This window comes from Erpetoichthys calabaricus, chromosome 5 (assembly GCF_900747795.2).
Source record: "Erpetoichthys calabaricus chromosome 5, fErpCal1.3, whole genome shotgun sequence".
Lineage (NCBI taxonomy): Eukaryota > Metazoa > Chordata > Cladistia > Polypteriformes > Polypteridae > Erpetoichthys > Erpetoichthys calabaricus.
The window spans coordinates 14,471,060-14,495,832 of record NC_041398.2 but is presented as its reverse complement, the minus strand read 5'-3'; the positions used below and the strand labels follow the sequence as shown (position 1 = coordinate 14,495,832).

General features: G+C 42.6%; 1 protein-coding gene and 1 pseudogene across 5 annotated transcripts in view; both read left to right on the top strand.

The window, feature by feature from the left end:
* Positions 1-24,773, top strand: part of LOC114641552 (zinc finger protein 420-like) — a 75,389-nt pseudogene that overhangs the window by 10,242 nt on the left and 40,374 nt on the right.
* The window catches only part of LOC114641553 (zinc finger protein 345-like), a 77,645-nt gene that overhangs the window by 13,775 nt on the left and 39,097 nt on the right, over positions 1-24,773 (top strand). Inside the window, exons 1-2 of one of the 5 annotated variants that reach the window (XM_051927404.1) lie at positions 13,592-13,654; positions 21,553-21,705. The exons of 2 other annotated variants lie outside the window; for them this stretch is intronic. The gene's annotated coding sequence lies outside the window, so the exon portion shown is untranslated. Of the gene's footprint in view, positions 1-13,591; positions 13,655-21,552; positions 21,726-24,773 lie in introns of those variants that run through there. 2 more of the 5 variants (XM_051927403.1, XM_051927402.1) reach the window with 2 other exon arrangements.

Sequence of the window (24,773 nt, the reverse complement as noted above, 5' to 3'; positions counted from 1 at the left end):
GGGAAAGTTCAAAGTTGTGTCACACACACACACACACACACAGGAGCTTAGTGAGGGGTAACCCGGTATAAACCAGGAGTGAGCAAAGCAGAGTGCAGATGCTAGAAATGTGATATGCCAGCTAAAGGACTAATCCCTCAGTGACCACATTAAGTGAAGGATCAGAATTCATAAGTTGGGGGCCTTTTCCTAAAGGAGAGAAAAAGATCAAACTAAGCTAACATGTTTTGTGTTGTTTATTACTGTCCTCTGTCTGTACATATTCCATATATTGATCCTCTATTATGCCTATGTTATGAATAAAATTATTGTTTGGTTTATTGCAGTAAATGTATTTGGTTATTTTACCACGTCGACCACAATGCAGTCGAGAAAGTCTAAGCTATTTAATGTGAGTTTTTGTCAGTTGATGGTTTAAACGTTGTCTGGAGTCCTTGATTGAAAGGTGAAACGGAGGTCCCTCACACACACCACAGCAATACAAACACCAGACTGAGAATGAGCAAATGATATTACTGTGCTGTGGTAAAAACTTACAACAAAAGGACAAAGTTGAAAAGGTTAGTGTGATGATGAGAAAATGTGGATGTAAAGTACGATCAAATTCACAGCGCAGTGCAAACCAACAAGAAGTGCCACCCATAACTTGAACAGGGTAACCAGGCATTGGCATGCAATTCTTTTCTCAAACTATTTGGTGATCTTCAATACAATTACTTATTGTGCAATCCATCTAAGACGAGATGAAATCTAAGTAATCGACATTGACCTAAGCGTTAATGTTTACAGTGCACCATGAAATGCACAGGTCTCTGTTATATTCTGTTTAGTATTGGATTTGCAAAGCAGGTTTAATGTGTGTGATGCGCGATCTATTGGAATGACAAATGCAATGCATATGTCTCTGTTATATACCATTTAGTATTGGATTTGTAAAAGCAGTGCTAATGTTAGTGAGGTGCCTTCTACTGGAATGATAAATGCAGTGCCCATGTTTTGCTTGTATGCGTTTAGTATGTGAATGTCATAAAAGCAGTGTTATTGCTTGAAATGCAGCATCTGTTGGAATGACAAATGCAATTCATACATCCATCCATCCATTTTCCAACCCACTGAATCCGAATACAGGGTCACGGGGGTCTGCTGGAGCCAATCCCAGCCAACACAGGGCACAAGGCAGGAACCAATCCCGGGCAGGGTGCCAACCCACCGCAGGACACACACAAACACACCCACACACCAAGCACACACTAGGGCCAATTTAGAATCGCCAAGCAATTCATACATCTCTCTTATATTCATTTGGTATGGGAATCATTAAAAAGGGAGAGTGGTGGCTTTGAGTCTAAGGATATGTGCTGGTATCTGGAAGGTTGCTGGTTTGAATCCCCATCACTACCAAAAGAGATCATACTCTGGTGGGCCCTTCAGCAAGACCCTTAACCTGCTGTACAATGGCTGACCCTGCACTCTGCCCCCAAGGGTTATGCAAAAACTAATAAATTCCTAATACAAGAAATTGTATAAGGCAAAATTAAGAACAAAAAAAAAAAAAAATATTGCTAATGTTTGTGATGTAACATTGATTGGAATAATAAATGCAATGCATATGTCTCTGTTATATGCCATTTGGTACTGGATTTGTAAAAGCAGTTAGTGAGGTGCCATCTATTAGAATGGCATATGCAATGCATTTTATTAATAAAAAATGTTACACACCATATGTTGGAATGACAAATGTAATGCATATCTCTCTCTCTCTTTCATATGCCATTTGGTATGGGATTCTTAAAAGCAGTGTTAATGCTTGTGCTGTGCCATCTGTGGGAATGACTGAGATGTAGCAACCAGATGGACACACGGAGAGACACACTAACACTTATCCTTTTATGAAGGTGGATAGTTTTTAAAATGTAAGGAATTATTTGTGTTGTATGTCAATGCCATCTTGATTTGCATGTGTACTGTCATTTGATGTGAACTTAAACTAAGGCTTTAAATTTGAGGCTTTCGATTGCTTCACATGTAAGAATGTGTTACTCAAATCAGGCAGATTGGAAAGGTACTAAATAGTAGACGGTATCGACACCATCTTGATTTTAAGGCATGTTGCCATTTTATGAGGCCCGTTGTTAGGGTGCACTATTGTACCGGACGTCAATAACGTGAGCAGCTCTTCTGTCCCCTCGGACTTCTTTCCCTCAGAGTTTGGTAATTCAAAGACATCTTTTGTTATGTGTGTTATTCCTATTAATAGACCTCTTTGTGGCTCCAATTTTGATTTGTGACTACAGCTGGGATGGATTATGGGTTACCACTTGTGTTCTTGGACGTTTCATCTCCTGGTTACTTCCATTGTTCAAAGTTTGGCTTCTTTTCTTGCGAACCTAACCCAAGAGGAATTAGGTGGTGCTTTGTTCTGGTCGGGTCCTCAGGTGACCCTATTCTCTCCCTTTTATACTCTTTATTATTTAGAGCAGGGCTGCCCAACTCTAATTCTGGAGAGGTTGCAGGTTTTCATTCGAACCCAGTGGTTCCCAAAGTGTCCAATATTACACATCTTTTGCAACCGCAACACATCCAAAAATAATTCAAAATATATAGAAATAATAACACCACCGCTATAATATCAATACCCAACCCTTCTTTTCTAAGTTAAGTGTTTCTCCGGTGCGGTGATCAGGTTTTTCTTCTTAAATTGATGTGCTATTGACGAGACCGAAGAGTGTCGTTTGGAGAACAGACCCGAATGAACTCATCAAGACGTCAGGCAACAAGACCACCCAGCCCCCTCTAGGCATTCTACCTAACATCAATGACCTCAATCAGTCGTCGTGGTGTTCGGGGTTCTCATGGAAGGACTTGATGATAATGGTCACGTGGACTTCTGGCCTTTAATTCCACCAATGGAGGGACATCATGTTGCTTTGATCAGGTGGTGGTCTCGCAGATCACAGAAAACCGGAACAGAGCAGAAGAGAAAGTAGGGGTGAGTACGGATTTTGGAGCCACCATGAATAATGATAATTAATTGAATAAACAGAGCATCAGGATTTAACTAAGATGAAGCTCTGAGATAGCCATGTTAAAGTAATGTGTTTTCAGCAGTTTATTAAAGAGCTCCACCGTATCAGCCTGGTGAATTCCAATTGGCAAGCTATTCCAGATTTGAGGTGCATAACAGCAGAAGGCCACCCGCCTCACCACCAATGAACACTGGACTCCTTCATGTGAGTCTCTTCGGGTGCCGCTGGTTTGACTTTGTGTTGCTCACGGATTCCCGAATGAGGCACATGACCTCCATTATGAGGGAGCGTCAGTTACGGCACTACGGCCACGTGGCGCGATTACCCGAGGGTGATCCGGCTCGTAAGATCCTCATTGTTGGGGACCCGAGTATCTGGACCTGACCAAGGGGGTCACCCCCATAACACCTGGCTGTGGCAGATAGAGGGTCATTTCCAGAGGGTTGGACTGGACCGGGGGTTGTCAACTGGGATCCTGAGTTTTTTCATCGTGTGTTGTGTGCATCAATGTGTTTTCCCAGTACAGGCTCTCCAACTTGACTTGACTTGACTCGGACCCCCCTCCATAGGGTGCTGTGATCAGAATCCATCCATCCATTTTCCAACCCACTGAATCCAAACACAGGGTCACGGGGGTCTGCTGGAGCCAATCCAAGCCAACACAGAGCACAAGGCAGGAACCAATCCCGGGCAGGGTGCCAACCCACTGCAGGACACACACACACACAACAAGCACACACTAGGGCCAACTTAGAATCGCCAATCCACCTCACCTGCATATCTTTGGACAGTGGGACGAAACCCACGCAGACACGGGGAGAACATGCAAACTCCATGCAGGGAAGAACCGGGAAGCAAACCCAGGTCTCCTAACTGCGAGGCAGCAACGAGGCGAGGCAGGGTGCCAACCCACCACAGTGTGATCTGAATTGATTTTTTAAAGTTGTTGTTCTGATCCTCCTGCAAATAGACAAGTTTGAATTGAACTTTAATAAGCACACTAGGACTGAAAATGAAGAGGCTGCACCATAAATGAGGGACGGGTGTGCGAGGAAGCAGAAGTGTGTTTAAGTGAATTGAGTAAATGACAATGTACGGAAACTCAACAGATATTGAATTTGAAATGGTCTGTCATAGTCAGCTATGAAAATCGGAAAACTGGCCCCTTATCAACCGTATGCTGCACCTCAGAGAAGAACTGATTGAAAACTTTTGTGATAATCCGCGTTTCATTTATTTTATACTAGCAAAATACCCGCGCTTCACAGCGGAGAAGTAGTGTGTTAAAGAGGTTATGTAAACATAAATATACATATACATATACACACACACGTATACACACATACATAAACACACACATATACATATACAAATACATACATAGTGCGTTGTAACACGGGCTGTGATTGTTACATGGGAGGGAGACGACAAATCACAGCTTCCCGCCTTCTAATCAGGCCTGTGATTGGTGCTTTGACGGATGCCCAGATCCCACAGTATGTCCCCTTAGGAGAGGCGTTAGGCAAGTGTAATTGAATAGCGGTGCTGCAAGTTTAGCTTTACACCTCTTTTTAAGGCTTATTGACTGAAAGGGGCTTTCATGAAAAAACGTAGGGCTTTGCCACAGGATACACCCTCCACAAGTTAAGGAAGTAAAAATAAAGGTATATATTTCTGTTTTATTTAAACCTTTTAAGTTTGTATGCGGGCGGCACGGTGGCGCAGTGAAAGGTGCCAGTTAGGAGACCCAGCTTCGCTTCCCTGCGTGGAGTTTGAATGTTCCCCCGGTGTCTGTCTGGGTTTCCTCCAGGTACTCCGGTTTCCTCCCACAGTCCAAAGACATGCAGGTTAGGTGCATTGGCGATTCTAAACTGTCCATGGTGTGTGGGTGTGTGTGGGTGTGTGCGCCCTGTGGTGGGCTGGCACCTTGCCCGGGGTTTGTTTCCTGTCTTGTGCCCTGTGTTGACAGGGATTGCCTCCTGTATTTAGGATATAGCGGGTTGGATAATGGATGGATGGACATTTGTATGCATAGCCCTATTTGCCTGTTTTCATTTGTTTTCTTTCTTCAGTAATATTTCAGCAAACCCGGAGCTTGTCAGTTCAAATCCTGGTACTGACACCACTGTGTGACCCCGAGGAAGTCACTTCACCTGCCTGTGCTGCCAAAAACAAAAGTAATGTAACAAATTGTACCTCAGATGTTGCAAGTTGCTGGAATAAAGGCATATGTCAAATAGATAAATATGTATTATACACAGAGGAACTATTCATTTATTTTCAGTTAAGTCATCTGCAGCAAACCTTTATAAATGAGGGTTTCTCCTTTTTAGATAGTGCAAACTGTTTCTTCTTCATTGAGGTTTTCTCTTGGAGAGCTTTTTTCATTTCATTGAAAATTAAAGCAGCAGCTGCCAAAATATGTAGCTTTCTTATTAATTTTTCAACATTGAGTAAAATAAATTTATTAAGTAACATAAAAGGTTTAAATACTGGTTATCCTTTTACACTAAAATATTACTAAAGAGATACAAAAAAAGTAAAATGCATATGTTGTATTTCTTTAAGGAGATTAAATATTACTGAAGAGAAGAAAAAAAAAAAACTAAAACAGCCAAATGGGGCTATGCATACGAACTTAAAAGGTTTAAATAAAACAGAAATATATACCTTTATTTTTACTTCCTTAACTTGTGGAGGGTGTAGATAGATAGGTAGATAGATAGATACTTTATTAATCCCGATGGGAAATTCACAATGTATCCTGTAGCAAAGCCCTAACTTTTTTCGTGCAAGCCCGTTTCAGTCAATAAGTCTTAAAAACAGGTGTAAAGATATTGACAATAAGCTACGCAAACCCACCAAGACATGCAATCGTTTAAATCAAGGCGCGAGTCGAACAACACCATCCGATACTATTAGTTAACGATTAATACATTTCTATATGTATTGTAAGCATACAATACAACTGATATGTTGTGCTTATTTATCTGGTGTACCGACATTTTTGCGCGTTTAACGGCTGAAATCCAACGTGGTTTGTGCCCTTTAGAATGAAAACAGTTAGCATTTACCTTTTTAATAAAAGGCGAGCTTTTAAGCCTGAGAAATCACCCCGTAAATGCACACGTTTAATTGCACATGTGTTAATATGTATGCTTACACACTGTTTCTTCCTCATTGAGGTTTTCTCTAGCATGTAGATCGGGGTAATTACATTCACGGCATTCGTAGTCTGAATCACAATCTGATTGTATGGGTGGTTACCTACCAGGTAACGTTTATGGTTGGCCAGCAAGTGAGGTAACATCAGCCACGGTGCCTTCAGTTGTGAGAAGCAGATCATAGAATGGTTGAAAATAGTTTACTGTCAAATAATGCAAAGAGTACGCGACACATGTTTCGCCCTAATTCTTGGCTCATCAGGCGTACACACTCACTGCACTCCCTTACGAGAATCGAACTTCGGACGTCAGCGCTAGAGGGGCTTCGCAGCGGTGAAGTATTGCTTTTAAATTTTAATTAAGAAGAAAAGAAAACCTTTTTAAATTGAGGGAAAATATACCAATAACAATTTGTTAAGGATCTGTTTTTTTGTGAAACTGTCTTTACACAGCCTATCCGCTGTTTTATAAACGAACGCCCTATAAGGCCGTCCTTTCTCCTTCACAGTCAGTTCACGTGATTACGTGTGAGGCGTGATGACGCGATACGCAACCCCCGCAACCCCCGCAACCCCGCCTCCCACAGCCAGCAAGCTGCCGTCCATTACTGTATATGGACAAAAAAGAGGTTCAAGTTATGACCGTTACACTTTGAATTTTGAAATGAAACCTGCCTAACTTTTGTAAGTAAGCAGTAAGGAATGAGCCTGCCAAATTTCAGCCTTCCACCTACACTGGAAGTTGGAGAATTTGTGATGAGTGAGTGAGTGAGTCAGTCAGTCAGTCAGTGAGGGCTTTGCCTTTTAATTAGTATAGATACAGTATATATAATTAAGGGTGGCACGGTGGCGCAGTGGGTAGCACTGCTGCCTCGCAGTTAGGAGACCTGGGTTCGCTTCCCGGGTCTTCCCTGCGTGGAGTTTGCATGTTCTCCCCGTGTTTGCGTGGGTTTCCTCCCACAGTCCAAAGACATGCAGGTTAGGTGGATTGGCGATCCTAAATTGGGCTTGGTGTGTTTGTGTGTGTCCTGCGGTGGGTTGGCAGCCTGCCCAGGATTGGTTCCTGCCTTGTGCCCTGTGTTGGCTGGGATTGGCTCCAGCAGACCCCTGTGACCCAGTGTTCGGATTCAGCGGGTTGGAAAATGGATGGATATATAATTAATTGCACTAAGCCAGTCAGGTACATATCATAGAAATGTAAAGAATATGAGGGTTTAACTTGGGGCACCGTGGAAAAATCTGGAAATATTAAGTGCGCTGCGAAAAGAACACGTTTGGGACTTTCTCAATTAGGGAGAAGTTTTTGCTGCTGTTTGGCGTCTTTTGCCTTCGTTTTAATGGACTTGCTATTTTTTTTCTTCTTAATTAGCTGCCATGTATCCTAATAATGAGAAACCAAACGAGTCGCCATGTGACCAGCTGACCCGTGTCCTTCACACAATAGTTGCAAAAATAAAGGATGGTGGAGATCTCAATAATGCTGATCTGCTCAGATGCACAAAACACGGGGCTCCAAGAAAGAAAGAAAGAAAGAAAGAAAGAAAAGAGTTTTGGAAATGTCTACTCTGGAAGAACCGAAAAGCCACGGGTTCAGTTAACAACAAGAATCGGCTTCTACTTGAGAAATGTGTTGGAGTGAAATCGTTTGCGGAGTCTGAGGCCACGTGATATGCTTGATTAATTGCCAAGGGAAATTGTTTGGGTGCACTAAATGAAAGAAACAAAAGAGAAGCAATTCAGGGAACTGAGTCTTAAAAACCAGCAGGAACAAAAGAGAAAAGACGGCAGTTAAAAGCAGAAATCGGCCACTGATTAAGAAAGTGGCAGGAAGAAAATCCCGTGGCCGTCCAGGATCGGAGTTTTACCCCCCGGCCTGATTTAGACCCTGACAGAACGGCCCAATTCCCACTGTTTGACCACGCAATCCGAGTTGAGTGCTGCTATTGTTCAGTTCTTCCTCTTTATTTTAAAACTGTAAACCCAGGCAACTTGAAAGGGTGCTACAACGGGGATGATGGAAAGTGAAACATTTCTACATGTATTATACATGATACATTTTACAGTCATATGAAAAACTTTGGGAACCCCTCTCAGCCTGCATGATAATTGACTCTCCTTTCAACAAAAAAGATAACAGTGGTCTGTCTTTCATTTCCTAGGAACATCTGAGTACTGCGGTGTTTTCCAAACAAAGATTTTTAGTGACGCAGTATTTAGTTGTATGAAATTAAATCAAATGTGAAAAACTGGCTGTGCACAAATGTGGGTCCCCTTGTCATTGTGCTGATTTGAATGCCTGTCACTGCTCAATGCTGATTACTTACAACACCAAAATGGTTGATGAGCTCGCTAAGCCTTGAACTTCATAGACAGGTGTGTCCAATCATGAGATATAAAGGTATTTAAGGTGGTCAATTACAAGTTGTGCTTCCTTCCCTTTGACTCTCCTCTGAATAGTGACAGACAGCATGGGATCCTCAAAGCAACTGTGGTCACTGAAAGCCAGGAACGACAGGAGATGGACACCCATGGAAAGTAAAAAGCAATTTCTTTATTCTTGGTGAGCAGGAGGCCGCAGCAGATGTCAGCTCAGTTAACTACAGACAGGCAGCCTCCCGTCAGCAGGGAGTTTCCCTCTTTTTATACCCAGCTTGTTTATTAAACAAAAAAGAGGAAATATGGCAATTCATTATGAGGTCATACATAGATGGTTATAGCTTGCGGTCACACCTTGGACTGGAACGTGCAGGAGCACACGGTGCTTCTTACAGATAAAAGAGTTCTCAGCACACTCAGTCTTAAGCAATACGCCCGTCAGCACCGCACACACACAAGACCAGTGGCAGCAATTTCTGTCTCAGGGTGTGTGCAACTTCAGCAGATTAGACAAGACTTATTTACTCATTCTTCATAAACACATTGCTTATACAATATCAAAGGTTACATAAAGTTAGTTCAATACATTATATTAATAAACAAGAAATACATACTTATAGCTTAATATCTACATTAGATTACATTTGTTCAGTTTGTTTAACACATCATTATTTAATGCCTAAGTGACACATTCCTATTAGCACCACACTTCTTATTATTCAGGAACACTGAAGCTTCTTAACTCTAAATATTCCTTCTCAAAGGGTGGACATCCTACTCACACCTCGAGGAGATCTTCTTAGTTTTGGTGGCAGTTGGCAGAGCAACTTAAAGGGGCATTCCTGCCACCAACTGGACTGGAGTGTCATGTGAAACACCTCTTCACTTTCATTATCACAAGATTAGTTTAATAGTTTAGATACGAAAAGGCACTATATAATAGATAGATAGATAGATAAGGCATTATCTATCTATCTATCTATCTATCTATCTATCTATCTATCTATCTATCTATCTATCTATCTGTTATATAGTGCCTTACACATATCTATCTATTATATAATACCTTTATCTATCTATCTATCTATCATATAATAGATAGATATGTGTAAGGCACTATATGATAGATATATAATGCCTTATCTATCTATCTATGTATCTAATAGATAGATAGATAAGGGCCTATATAATAGATAGATAAATAGATACAGTAGATAGATAAGGCACTATATTATAGATAGATAAGGCATTATATAAGAGAGAGATACAGTAGATAGATAGATAGATAGATAGATAAGGCACTATATAATGGATAGATAGATAAGGCATTATATAATAGATAGATAGATACAGTAGATAGATAAGGCACTATATTATAGATAGATAGATAGATAGATAGATGGATAAGGCACTATATTATACAGTGCAGCCAGAAAGTATTCACAGCACATCACTTTATTCACATTTTGTTATGTTACACCCTTATTCCAAAATGGATTAAATTCATTTTTTTCCTCAGAATTCTACACACAACACCCCATAATGACAATGTGAAAAAAGTTTACTTGAGATTTTTGCAAATTTATAAAAATAAAAAAAATTGAGAAATCCCATGTCCATAAGTATTCACAGCCTTTGCCATGAAGCTCCAAATTGAGCTCAGGTGCATCCTGTTTCTCCAGATCATCCTTGAGATGTTTCTGCAGCATCATTGGAGTCCACCTGTGGTAAATTCAGTTGACTGGACATGATTTGGAAAGGCACACACCTGTCTATAGAAGGTCCCACAGTTGACAGTTCATGTCAGAGCACAAACCAAGCATGAAGTCAAAGGAATTGTCTGTAGACCTCCGAGACAGGATTGTCTCAAGGTACAAATCTGGGGAAAGTTACAGAAAAATTTCTGCTGCTTTGAAGGTCCCAATGAGCACAGTGGATTCCATCATCCGTAAGTGGAAGAAGTTCAAAACCACCAGGACTCTTCCTAGAGCTGGCTGGCCATCTAAACTGAGCGATCGGGGGAGAAGGGCCTTAGTCAGGGAGGTGACCAAGAACCCGATGGTCATTCTGTCAGAGCTCCAGAGGTCCTCTGTGGATAGAGGAGAACCTTCCAGAAGAACAACCATCTCTGCAGCAATCCACCAATCAGGCCTGTATGGTAGAGTGGTCAGACGGAAGCCACTCCTTAGTAAAAGGCACATGGCAGCCCACCTGGAGTTTGCCAAAAGGCACCTGAAGGACTCTCAGACCATGAGAAAGAAAATTCTCTGCTCATCACCAGGCCAATACCATCCCTACAGTGAAGCATGGTGGTGGCAGCATGATGCTGTGGGGACTGGGAGACTCGTCAGGATAAAGGGAAAGATGACTGCAGCAATGTACAGAGACATCCTGGATGAAAACCTGCTCCAGAGCGCTCTTGACCTCAGACTGGAGTGACGGTTCATCTTTCAGCAGGACAACGACCCTAAGCACACAGCCAAGATATCAAAGGAGTGGCTTCAGGACAACTCTGTGAATGTCCTTGAGTGGCCCAGCCAGAGCCCAGACTTGAATCCGTTTGAACATCTCTGGAGAGATCTTAAAATGGCTTTGCACCGACGCTTCCCATCCAACCTGATGGAGCTTGAGAGGTGCTGCAAAGAGGAATGGGCGAAACTGGCCAAGGATAGGTGTGCCAAGCTTGTGGCATCGTATTCAAAAAGACTTGAGGCTGGAATTGCTGCCAAAGGGGCATCGACAGAGTATTGAGCAAAGGCTGTGAATACTTATGGACATGGGATTTCTCAGTTTTTTATTTTTAATAAATTTGCAAAAACCTCAAGTAAACTTTTTTCATGTGTCATGGGATGTTGTGTGCAGAATTCAGAGGAAAAAAATGAATTTAATCCATTTTGGAATAAGGCTGTAACATAACAAAATGTGGAAAAAGTGATGTGCTGGGAATACTTTCTGTATGCACTGTAGATAGATAGAAATGTTTAAGGCACTATATAATAGATAGATAGATAGAGACAGATATGTGTAATGCACTATATAATAGATATATAGTATAGTGCCCTATCTATCTATCTATGTATCTATCTATTATATAGTGCCTTACACATATCTATCTATCTAATAGATAGATAGACAGATAAGGCACTATATAATAGATAGATACATAGATATGTGTAAGGCAATATATAAAAGATAGACAGATAAGGTACTAGTGATAGATGTTTTTTCTCAATTTTATAGAAATCACTACAAAACAAAAAAAAAAAATAAATTAATAAAACATTAGAAAGAACACTTCTGACTCGGTGGTCCTAGACACGGTGAGGCACTGTGCCGTTGGCATAAAGGAGCCCCAAGGTGTTGTGTGAAAGTCCTCAGTGTTGTGCATTGTTCATATTGGCACTCAGTTTTGTTTTAATTTTATCCTCCGGGGGTCCGGAGTGAGTCCCAAAGCTGAACTTTCTCTTTTAATTAGCTGAGTGACTTGGTGGGCCTCTCTTCTAGTGATGTTACCCATCTACCACACCAAGCTGGTCGTCAAAGTGTTACAGAAGATTTGAAGGATGTCACTTCCCACATTAAACACTGCAGTCTCCTGAGGAAGAAGAACCCGCTCTGTCCTTTTCTTCTCCTGTTCGTTTGTATTATGTGAGCAGTCCAAACTGCCATTGATATGCCACCACCACCATCAAGTTCTTGTAGCAGTGGACCACCTCTACACCCACTCCCTGAATGGTGACCGGACATAGAGACTCTTTAGTGTGGCAAAAGTCAGTGAGCAGTTCTGTGTTTTTGCTGATGTTATGTTGCAGACAATTCTCAGAGTTCTCCCTCTGACTCCTTTCCTTTGTCCCATCAATAGACCCCATAAGTAAAGAATCATCTGAGAATTTCTCCAAGTGACCTCAGCTGCTGTGATATTTCTAGTCAGAGGTGTACAGAATGAAGAGTAAAGCTGACAGGCTCTTTCCTTGTGGTGCTCCAGTGTTGCTCACACAGTCCTTGCATCTCACAAACAGTGGCCTGCTGGTCAGAGAGTCCACCATCAGGACACCACAGGCTCACCCACCTGCAGATCTCTGAGGTGATCCCTTAACGGACATGGCTGGATGGTACTAAAGGAGAAACCAAATAAGCAGATTCCTCACCGGGTGGCCAGCTTTGATCAGTTGAGAATACGCCATGTGGAGCAGACACATCATTGTATCCTCCACTCCAAAATGGCAGGGGGTCCAGGTGGTCTACCACTAGAGGAGTCCCCTAGTCCAGGACCAGCCTCTGAAAGGTGTTTACGATGTCAGACGTGAGTGCCACTGCTCTGTAGTCATTAGGCGAAGAGCTGCCTGCTGTCTTTGGAATGGGAACAGTGCAGGGTGATGTTATCCACAGCAGGGACCCTTTCTGGAGCCTTAGGGGACAGGGTCACCCCGAGTGACGTTTGTTACCCCCAGTGAATTCTACAAGTTGTTTTTATGGTTCTTTGTCAGCTTTGCAGTTTAGCAATTCATCTTCAACTGCTTCAGTTTTATTACAATATCTCCATAATCCTGAATTATGTTTAAGCGCCTTAAGCAGGGGAAAGGCAGCATAGAAATATAATATCTAATTATTATTATTATTTGTACCTATTAGGTGCATTGAATAGATAAGCATTGTGCGTCCTCAGTCTTGTGAAAATCACTTCTTCTCTGCTATTTTTCTTCTCAACTTCTACTAACTCAGCAGTGTTCAGATTCTTATAAAGAGACCCTCATTTATAATCTTTATCCAGTATTTCCTGACATTTTTTATTTATTTTTTGGATTTATCTAACCCTCCTGCTTCTCCTATTCCAAATGGAAGTATGAGCTCAGATTTTTCTTTTTCTTTCGTCATTTACTTAACCCCTCGTAATCCGACCTGACAAACTTCATAACAAAAAATAAATAAATTGTATTAAAACAAGACGGCATCTGTCTGGCAGAGTGGGCGGGAACACACTGATGACGTCTTTTTTGCTTCGCCCGGTTTGTTCTGTCTGCGCATGCTCCTATTCGACACTCGTGCTCAGACTTCTTTCAGGCCACAACAGCAAGCAAAGTTGCGGAAGGTGAGACAAAGTCGGACACGTGGGAATGTCAAGTATGGGGGATAACGCGACCTGCTCTGGGGTTCTAAATTTGACAGGTAGCCTGACACGCCCTTTGTTTCTTAAGTTTGGGCATCGAGCGCTTCGTTTTTTTCCGCCTTTGCGGCGTTTTGGCTGTGGTGGCAGAGCTAATCGTTCCGTCGCGCTTTCAAGTGCCGTTTGCTAATTGCGGGCAGCGCTCATTTCCAGCCGATGGGTTCAGATCGTGGGTTGTGAAGCTCGGATCGATGAGCGGAGTTTTTTCTTTAAAAACATTTTTCAACTGCTTCCATTTTATTACAATATCTCCACAATACTGAATTATGTTTAACCGCCTTTAGCAGGGGAAAGACAGTATAGGAATAATAATAATAATATTTGTACCTCGTCCTCACAGGTGGCGCAGTGGTAGTGCTGCTGCTTTGCAGTAAGGAGACTGTGGAAGATTTCGGCTGCGGTGGGTTGGCACCCTTCCCGGGATTGGTTCCTGCCTTGCGCCCTGTGTTGGCTGGGATTGGCTCCAGCAGACCCCCGTGACCCTGTGTTCGGATTCAGCGGGTTGGAAAATGGATGGATTATTTGTACCTATTAGGTGCATTGAACAGATAAGCATTGTGTGTTCTAATCTGTCTTGTGAAAATCGTTTCTTTTCTCCTATTTTCTTCTCCACTTCTACTAAACCAGCAGTGTCTTATAAAGAGACCCCCATTTATAATCTTTATCCCGTATTTCCTGCCATTTTTTATTTATTTTTTGGATGTCTCTAACCGTCTTGGTTCTCCTATTCCGAGTGGATGTCCGAGCTCAGATTTTTCTTTCTTTCGGAAGTCTACTAACTCATTTCCTTCCTCAACCCTTATGTGGTGTAACCCATAGGAAACTTGTAAATATTCTTAAACTTTCTTTATTCCAAACACGGCCTGTTTCCGCTCTCTTATTAAATCGTTTCTGCTTTTCCGTACTCATCGGTGCTGATGACGAGTCTCCACATTGCTGCTCCACCTGGACGTACTTCTTCAATCCTCTATAAAGCTAAAATTAAAAGCCACTCTTTCTGTTATATAAACAGACACGTGATCAATCGGCCCTCTGCTCTCCCTTCTCTCATTTATCGACCCCTCGCCTCTCCGCCATATCATTTATTGCGAATGTTCGACATTGGCTGTGGCTCACAGTTCACGTCATTTACTTAACCCCTCGTAATCCGACTTTACAAATTTAATAACAAAAAATAAATAAGTAGATTTAAAACAAGACATCTGTCAGGCTTTGTGGGCGGGACCACACTGATGACGTCTTTTTGCTTCGCCCCCCTTTGCATTTTCTGCGCATGCTCCTTTTCGAAACTCGTGCTCAGACTTCTTTCAAGCCAAAACAGCAAGGAAAGCTCCGGAAGGTGAGATAAAGCCGGACATTCTCCTGCGTGTGGGAATGTCAAGTATGGGGCATAACGCGACCTGCTCAGGGGTTCTAAATTTGACGGGTAGCCTAACGCCCCCTGTGTTTCTTAAGTTTGGGGATCGAGCGCGTTGTTTTGTCCGCCTTTGCGGCTATCCGTTCCCTCGCGCTCTTACGTGTCCTCTGCTAACTGCGGGCAGCGCTCGCTTCCAGATTGGGGGTTGTGATTCTCTGATGATATCCATATCCCGTGAAATTCCCTGCGCCGTGATTTGGCGCAGGCGCGTTAAATCGTCTTTGTGTTCACGCGCTCGCACCTTTCTGCTTCGGGTCGCAGCTTTTTGGTTTGACGCATGCTCAGTGCTATCCTGCCCTGTCTACGTGCACGCGCAGCCGCTCGCTCTGCTTTCGCGGTCACTAAGTTCTGCTTTTCCGGTGGGCTGCGCTTTCTTTTCGTTTTTGAGCAGAGGTTTTTCTTTGACAGCCTTAGTAAACCTTGTTAATGAGGAGTCGACGAACGCGACTTTACATGCCGCGTTCAATCTTCAATTCTATGAGTGACACTCATGCTGTGCTTTATTAGGAATGAATTAAAATGTTTAATGAAATCTCATCAAGAAAGATACATGCAAAATATTATTATTAGTACTCCAAATTGTCGACTCCCAACATCGCTGTACAAAAACATTTTAAAGACAGAACAATACACCGAATGTCTCACTTTCACTATGTATGTTGTCCCTTTGCTCTTCAACATTTCGTCATGGAGTTTCCCTATTCTGTTATTACTAGATGTGCTGCCCATCTAAGACGGGATGAAATCTAAGGAATCAGTGCAGACCTCCGCGTGATCGTCTGCCGTGCACCACCTATTGGAATGTATTTTGTAATGCGTGTGGAAATAAAATGTATTGAATTTGTCATTCCAACAGATGGCACAACTCAAGGATTTGTAGTAATAAAATGCATTTTTGTAAATGTTTGTGACGCACATCTGTTGGAATGACAAATGCAATGCAGTTTGTTATTACAACTGTTTGAGATGCACCATCTGTTGGAATCTGTTTCTTATATTGGTTTTATTAATGGAAATGCCATCTGTTGTAATGATGGAGACATGAGAAACACACACTTATTTTATTAAGGTGGATTGGCACTCTTACTGGAACAGATAGAACCTTATCCGCTGTGACTAATTACATTTGAACTAGAGAGGTGCCAGTTTGTTTGGGAGACGTATGAGCAGAATAGTCAAGGATTGTGTAAACTAGGGACTTGAGGTTCAGGACGGGACAAGTTTAAAATTTTATATGAAAGGGCAAACAATAGTGTAAAAACAAAGAATTAAAATAAGTAACACGTATGTGTGTGTTATATGCCATTTGGTATGGGATTTGTAAAAGAAGTGTGCTAATGTTTGTGATGTGCTTCCTGTTGAAATGATAAATGCAATTCATATGTATGTGTTGCAGGCCATTTGGTATGGGATTCATAAAAAGCTGTGTTAATATTTGTGACACACCACCTGTTGGAATGACAAGGGTTGCCACCTTTCTGCAGCACTTTTTCGAGTCTGCCTTCCATAGCAGAGGGGACACTTCTTAACTTTGGGTAAGAATAGCAAATCTCTCACCTCAATACCATAATGGAGAGCCCATCCCAAAGGGCCCCCCCCTTTCAGTCTCGACAGCTTTCTCGTTCCCTGGTTTGGCACCTTGCAGCTGTGCCACACAATCGGGTACCTGCCTTGTACGTGAGAAAGAATAATTTGAATTAAGCCAATCGAACAAATGTAACCTAACACAGACGCTGAGCTGTAGGAGTGTATTCTTGTAAGATAAATCTACTAAACTAACTTTTAAGGTGAGCTTTTGATATTGTATAACCGATTATTATGTGTGATGATCATTAACTGTGAAATTTAAGATATGAGAAGAATGTGCTATGCATTAACTGACAGTATAACATTAAGCCTTTTATAAGCTGAAATAAGATTCTTAAAATTTTGGAGCAAAAGACACCTGAAATGGAGGCTATTAGGAGACATAGGATAGGCAAACGGAGTTGATCGCTTTTATTGCAATAAAACAACAACAACAACACGGACTCAACCCAAATCAGCCAAATCGGACTGAGCCCTGAACATCCATCCATTTTCCAACCCACTGAATCCGAACACAGGGTCACGGGGGTCTGCTGGAGCCAATCCCAGCCAACACAGGGCACAAGGCAGGATCCAATCCCGGGCAGGATGCCAACCCACCGCAGGACGCACACAAACACACCCACACACCAAGCACACACTAGGGCCAATTTAGAATCGCCAATCCACCTAACCTGCATGTCTTTGGACTGTGGGAGGAAACCCACGCAGACACGGGGAGAACATGCAAACTCCACGCAGGGAGGACCCGGGAAGCGAACCCAGGTCCCCAGGTCTCCTAACTGAGAGGCAGCAGCGCTACCCACTGCGCCACTGTGCCGTCCGAGCCCTGAACAGGCCAAAAAATCAGAGTGTATGTAATCCTTTCTTATCATCCTGACCTCGCTCAAACCAACTTATTTGGTGTTCCCTTCTGACTCCCCTCTGCACCTGGCCAGCTGCTATCCCAGGTTCTCATGGGAACCACCATTATGATTATTATTATTATTATGATTATTTTCTCCTGACTTCCTTCTGCAGCTGGCCACCGGTGTTTTCACTGTCTATTGTTTTATTTTTCTGCTTCGCTTATTTTTGCTTGGCTTTGGGCGGGCAGATGTTCCTTCTTCCATTTTTTTGGGCTTTCTCTTATCATTTCCTCTTCCTTGGCTTTCAAGCTCTTTTTAATTTGGTGGCTTAAAGCTAATCTTTAATTAAAAAAGAAATATAGCATGCGCCTTTATTTAACCATTTGCTTGGCGGGCCTGACTTGTATTAATTTCTGCACTAAGGTTAATGCTTATACAGTTAGGTCCATAAATATTTGGACAGAAGCAACTTTTTTCTCATTTTGGTTCTGTACATTACAACAATGAATTTGAAATGAAACAACTCCGATGCAGTTGAAGTGCAGACTTTCAGCTTTAATTCAGTGGGGTGAACAAAACGATTGAATAAAAATGTGAGGCAACTAAAGCATTTTATGAACACAATCCCTTCATTTCAGGGGCTCAAAAGTAATCGGACAAATTGACTCTTTGGCTATTTCATGGGCAGGTGTGGTCAAGTCCGTCGTTATGTCCTTATCTATGAAGCAGATAAAAGGCCTGGAGTTGATTTGAGGTGTGGTGCTTGCATGTGGAAGATTTTTCTGTGAACAGACAACATGCGGTCAAAGGAGCTCTCCATGCTGGTGACAGAATTTCAGGGGCTCAAAAGTAATTGGACAAATGAAATAACTGGAAATCAAATGTTCATTTCTAATACTTGGTTGAAAACCCTTTGCTGGCAATGACAGCCTGAAGTCTTGAACTCCTGGACATCACCAGATGTTGGATTTCCTCCTTTTTAATGCTTTGCCAGGCCTTTCAGTTGCTGTTTGTTTTTGGGCCTTTCTGTCTGAAGTTTAGTCTTCAACAAGTGAAATGCCTGCTCAGTTGGGTTAAGATCAGGTGACTGACTTGGCCATTCCAGAATTTTCCACTTCTTTGCTTTAATAAACTCCTGGGTTGCTTTGGCTGTATGTTTTGGGTCATTGTCCATCTGTATCATGAATCAGTTTGACTGCTGTATTTAGCTGGATTTGAGCAGACAGCATGTCTCTGAACACCTCAGAATTCATTCTGCTGCTTCTGTCCTGTGTCACATCATCAATAAACACAAGTGTCCCAGTGCCACTGGCAGCCATTACACTGCCTCCCTCCACCGTGTTTTACAGATGATGTGCTATGCTTTGGATGATGAGCTGTTCCACACCTTCTCCATACTTTTCTCTTGCCATCATTCTGGTAGAGGTTGATCTTGGTTTCATCCGTCCAAAGAATGTTTTTCCAGAACTGTGCTGGCTTTTTTAGATGTTCTTTAGCAAAGTCCAATCTCGCCTTTCTATTCTTGAGGCTTATGAGTGGCTTGCACCTTGCAATGCACCCTCTGGATTTACTTTCATGCAGTCTTCTCTTTATGGTAGACTTGGATATCGATACGCCGACCCCCTGGAGAGTGTTGTTCACTCTGTTGGCTGTTGTGAAGGGGTTTCTCTTCATCATGGAAATGATTCTGCGATCATCCACCACTGTTGTCTTCCGTGGACGTCCAGGTCTTTTTGCGTTGCTGAGTTCACCAGTGCTTGCTTTCTTTCTCAGGATGGACCAAACTGTAGATTTTGCCACTCGTAATATTGTAGCAATTTCTCAATTAGGTTTTTTCTGTTTTCGCAGCTTAAGGATGGCTTCTGTCACCTGCATGGAGAGCTCCTTTGACCGCATGTTGTCTGTTCACAGCAAAATCTTCCACATGCAAGCACCACACCTCAAATCAACTCCAGGCCTTTAATCTGCTTCATTGATAAGGACATAACGACGGAGTTGACCACACCTGCCCATTAAATAGCCTTTGAGTCAATTGTCCAATTACTTCTGAACCCCTGAAATGAAGGGATTGTGTTATAAAAATGCTTTAGTTGCTTCACATTTTTATGCAATTGTTTTGTTCACCCCACTGAATTAAAGCTGAAAGTCTGCACTTCAACTGCATCGGAGTTGTTTCATTTACAATTCATTGTGGTGATGTACAGAACCAAAATGAGAAAAAAGTTGTCTCTGTCCAAATATTTATGGATGTAACTGTACTTTCCAGCTTTTCAGTGTAGCGCCTCTTTGCTGCTCTGATCTCCTTTTTCAATGTGTTTCCGGCCTGATTCTGTCCCCACGTCTTATAGGCCTTCTCCTTAGCCTGACAAAGCTGCCTGAGTTTTGCTGTCATCCAGGGTTGTTTGTTGCTGTTTGTGCGAAACGTTTTCATGGGCACTCACTCACACACACACACACACACACACACACACATCCTCACAAAAACTGACCTAGGGTGTCACCATGTCAGTAAGCTCGTCCAGGTCTGACGCTGCAGACTCAGTGCAGTCAAAGCAGGCTTGTAGTTTCAGCTTTGCCTCGTTGGTCCATCTCTTCACCGTTTTGACCACAGGCTTTGCAGATCTTAGGTTCTGCCTGTAAGTCAACAGAGGAAGCATGCACGCAAGATACGGAATCATTATTAAGATATCTTGCGGAAAATGGCCTCAAAATCTCTAGCTGCAGCTGATTCAAAGTATTTGGGGCAGTGGCATCACTTGCGGTGCCAGAGCTCTGTCATAACCACCATCCAAAAATCTTCCAAGACCGGTCACAAAATCAACAGCTGATGTCTCTACTAAACATTCCTGGTGATCGTCGACAATGGATACCTCAGTTTTTCCGAAAGAGCACAGCCCTTACAAAATCTAGCTAACACTATCGACCTTCCTCTTTCTGGCCGCATACAGTGGAATGAGCAGGCTGAGAAGGCTCTGCGTGATTTTAAAAATTGTGCTGCTTTCTGGACCTGCCTGTAGCAAACTGAGCTGAAAAGCTGCTGCGGCGGCCGTCTGCTCGCCAAGAGTAAAGAAATTGCTTTTTAATTTATTTTGGTGTCCACCTCCTGTCGTTCCTGACTCTCAGCGACCACATACGCCGCACTTTGATACGAGGAGAGCCTTCTGTTGTGACTTCCCAGCAAGTTTACATTAACGTGTGTTTGAAGAGAGGGGGGAGTTGAAGGGTCTGAACTGGGAGTGGGTGTTCAAATCTCACTTCAAAACAGCAGGGAATGAGGAGCTTCAGCACCACCATCTACCTGCCAGACATCTGCACACCCCCTGCTCCTCCGCACTTTGTAAATCCTCCTCTTTCATTTAGCCAGCATGCGTAGGACTGGCTTCATAACACAAAGGAACTGGAGGAGAAAGGTCAGAGCCGGATCTTCATCCTTAGGTGACTGTATTATGTGGGATGTGCCATCCTTCACATCTTCTACAACTCTGGGATGGCCAGTGTGGTGTGGTGTGCTGGGCTGGTAACGTCACTTCAAGAGCGGACCACCAAATCCAAAAGCTAATTGGATCAGTCATGGGGCACTGTCTGGACCCCCCTGAGTCCCATCATGAACAACACTGCACATCTGCTCTGTGACAAAACATCACTGAGGACTATCAGACAGCAAATCATTCAGCAGATGTGAGTAAAGAAACGCTGCTGGTTTGGGGGCTCCTTTATACTACTCATGGGGACCGGGACTGCCCATTTGTCTCTTTTTATTCATTATGCTGTGTGTTTAGACCATGCTATTCAAGCCAAGGATCCATTACACCTTTAGGAATTGTTCTGTCTCCGTCCAGTAGATGGCCCCGTTGCTGCTTATCACTGAGTCTCCCTGGCATCCCATAATAACCTTGCCATTTCAGTTCATAGATATGCAAACAAGAACACTTAAGTGCATCATGTTTCTCTCTCTGTCTTTTTCCTTCCAGTATCATAGACTTAGAGATGTTTGATTGAACATGCAGAGGAGCCATTGAGTCATACGAGCACCAAGAAGACGTCCGCAGAGGTGAAAGAGAAGAGGGAGGCATTCATCTTGAATGTGGCAGAAGCGACACTGACGAGGTCAGTCAACGACAATGGTGGGTATTTAGACAGCAAGGTGAGCCATTTGACATGGGATTTATAAAAGCAGAGTTAATATTTGTGGTGCGCCATCTGTTGGAATGACAAATACAATGCATTTTATTACTACAAATGTTTGTGATATGCAGTCTGTTGGAATGGAAAATGCAATGCATATGTCTCTATTATATTCCATTTCGTATTAGATTCATAAAAGCAGAGTTAATATTTGTGGTGCGCCATCTGTTGGAATGACAAATACAATGCATTTTATTACTACAAATGTTTGTGATATGCAGTCTGTTGGAATGACAAATGCAATGTATATGTCTCTATTATATTCCATTTTGTATTAGATTCATAAAAGCAGAGTTAATATTTGTGGTGCACCATCTGTTGGAATGACAAATACAATGCATTTTATTACTACAAATGTTTGTGAATTGCAGTCTGTTGGAATGGAAAATGCAATGTATATGTCTCTATTATATTCCATTTTGTATTAGATTCATAAAAGCAGAGTTAATATTTGTGGTGCGCCATCTGTTGGAATGACAAATACAATGCATTTTATTACTACAAATGTTTGTGATATGCAGTCTGTTGGAAAGACAAATGCAATGCGTATGTCTCTATTTTATGCCATTTGGTGTGGGATTCATAAAAGCAGAGTTAATATTTGTGGTGCACCATCTTTTGGAATAACAAATACAATGCATATGTCTCAATTATATGCCATTTGGTATGGGATTCGTCACAGCAGTGTTAACATTTGTGGTGCACTATCTGTTGGAATGACAAATGTAATGCATGTGTCTGTATTATATGCCATTTGGTATGGGATTCATAGAAGCAGAATTAATATTTGTGGTGCACCATCTGTTGGATTAACATACAATGCATATGTCTCTATTATAAGCCATTTGGTATGGGATTCGTTAAAGCAGTGTTAATATTTGTGGTGCTCTATCTGTTGGAAAGAGAAATAAAATGCCTTTTATTACAAATATCTGTGATGCACCATTTGTTGGAATGAGAAGTGTAGTGCATAAGCAGCATGCTGTGGAAAAGAGGGACTAAGCTGGAAAGGGTGCCAGCCCATCACCGGGAACACCCAGGTGTCACCAGTCACTTGTGTGCTCAGATTAAAGTGGGTTTGATGATGTTGTGTTAGTTTTAGTGTGGGAGCAAAGGGGTTTCTGGGTGTTTAAGAACTGCTAGCCATCCGTCCATTATGACAGCAACCTCATTCATTTCAAGGGTACAGTGGACACAAGCAGCATGGGCTGCAAGGCAGGAACCAAACTGGAAGGGGCGCCAGTCCATCACAGGAGTCACTTTGCCATCACCAGTTGGTATAGAGCTGCCAGTAAAATGGACACATGTGAGTTTGCGTTAAGTGGCTTTGATAACGTTCTGATAGTTACAGAGGAGACAGTGGCGTTCTGTATGTGATGGCACCTCCATTGAAAAATAGGAATTCCTTTAACAGATTAGTCAGGAATACATAGAGAATGAAGAGAAGAAGTGTGAGGAGTCCATGTTGAACCTGGAGCAGGTCAGTTAACATAACATAGAATAGAATGCCTTTTATTGTCACTTTACACATGTTCAATGAGATTAAAAGCAGCTCCTTCAGTGCAGACATATATGTAGAACACAACAAGTAAATAAACAAATGGTGCAAGAAAAGTTCAGCAACGCTATATGCAAATGGAAAGAGTAATAACTAAATCGAGTAATTGCACATTATTTAAATACTGGAAAGAATCAATAACTATTACACTATTGGGTTATTGCACATAATTTAAATATTGCACAATAATGCTGATCATGTGCAGTGAGTAGTGGATGTTGGACCCTGAGAGTAATGATATTGTACAGTATACAGATATTACAGTTATTATTCAGTTACATTTAGATATTAGATATTGCACAGTTGATGGATAGAAGGAAGTCCAGGGTTGGGGGGTTAGACTGTGTAGTCAGTGCCCGTGTGAGTTTAGAATGGTTATGGCTTTTGGGAAAAAACTGTTCTTGAGTCTGTTTGTCCTTGTTGTGATGCCCCTGTAGCGCCTCCCTGAGGGCAGCAGGTCAAACAGATCAGAGCCAGGGTGGCAGCTGTCCTTGATGACGTTTTCTGCTCTGCTGAGGTGTAAATGTCCATCAGGGAGGGGACAGGGCAGCCGATGATCTTCTGTGCTGCCTTTACTACTCGCTGAAGCCTCTCCGTCTGCCATGGTGCAGCTGCCATACCATACTGTGATAAAGTACGTCAGCAGGCTCTCGATGGACGATGAGTAGAAGGTCAGTAGCAGGTTGGAGTCCAGGTTGTGCTTTCTGAGGACCCTCAGGAAGTGAAACCACTGCTAAGCCTCCTTGATGACTGCTGTGATGTTGTCTGTCCAGGAGATGTCAGCGGAGATAAGGACACCGAGAAACTGGAAGTTATGGACCCTCTCCACACACTCGCCATTGATGTAAAGGGGGGCTAAGTCGTTGCTGTGCCTGCTGAAGTCGACAATGATCTCCTTCGTTTTCCTGGTGTTCACAGCCAGATTGTTCCTTGAACACCAGGCTGCCAACTTCATGACCTCCTCTCTGTAAGCTGCCACGTCTCCCTTTGAGATGAGTTCCGACCACAGTGGTGTCGTCAGCAAACTTGACAATGAGGTTGTTGTTGTGGGCCGGACTGCAGTCGTGGGTGTAGAGACAGTACAGGAGGGGGCTCAGCACACAGCCTTCTGGGATACCGGTGTACAGTGTGCGAATGGAGGAGTGGTGGGGGCCAAGTCTCACAGTCTGGAGCCGGTTGGTAAGAAAGTCTTTTATCCAGACACATGTGAGAGGGAGGAGGCCAAGAGTGACCAGTTTGGTGATGAGAATGTCAGGAATGATTGGATTAAAAGTTGAGCTGTAATCCACAAAGAGCATCCTGACGTTGCTCTGCTGCTGCTCCAGATGGCTCAGCACAGAGTAGAGAGCTACAGCAATGGCGTCTTCTGTGGATCTGTTCGTGCGATATGTGAATTGGCAGGGATCGAAGTCTTGGGGGAGATAGTCCTTGATGTGCTGGAGAACCAGT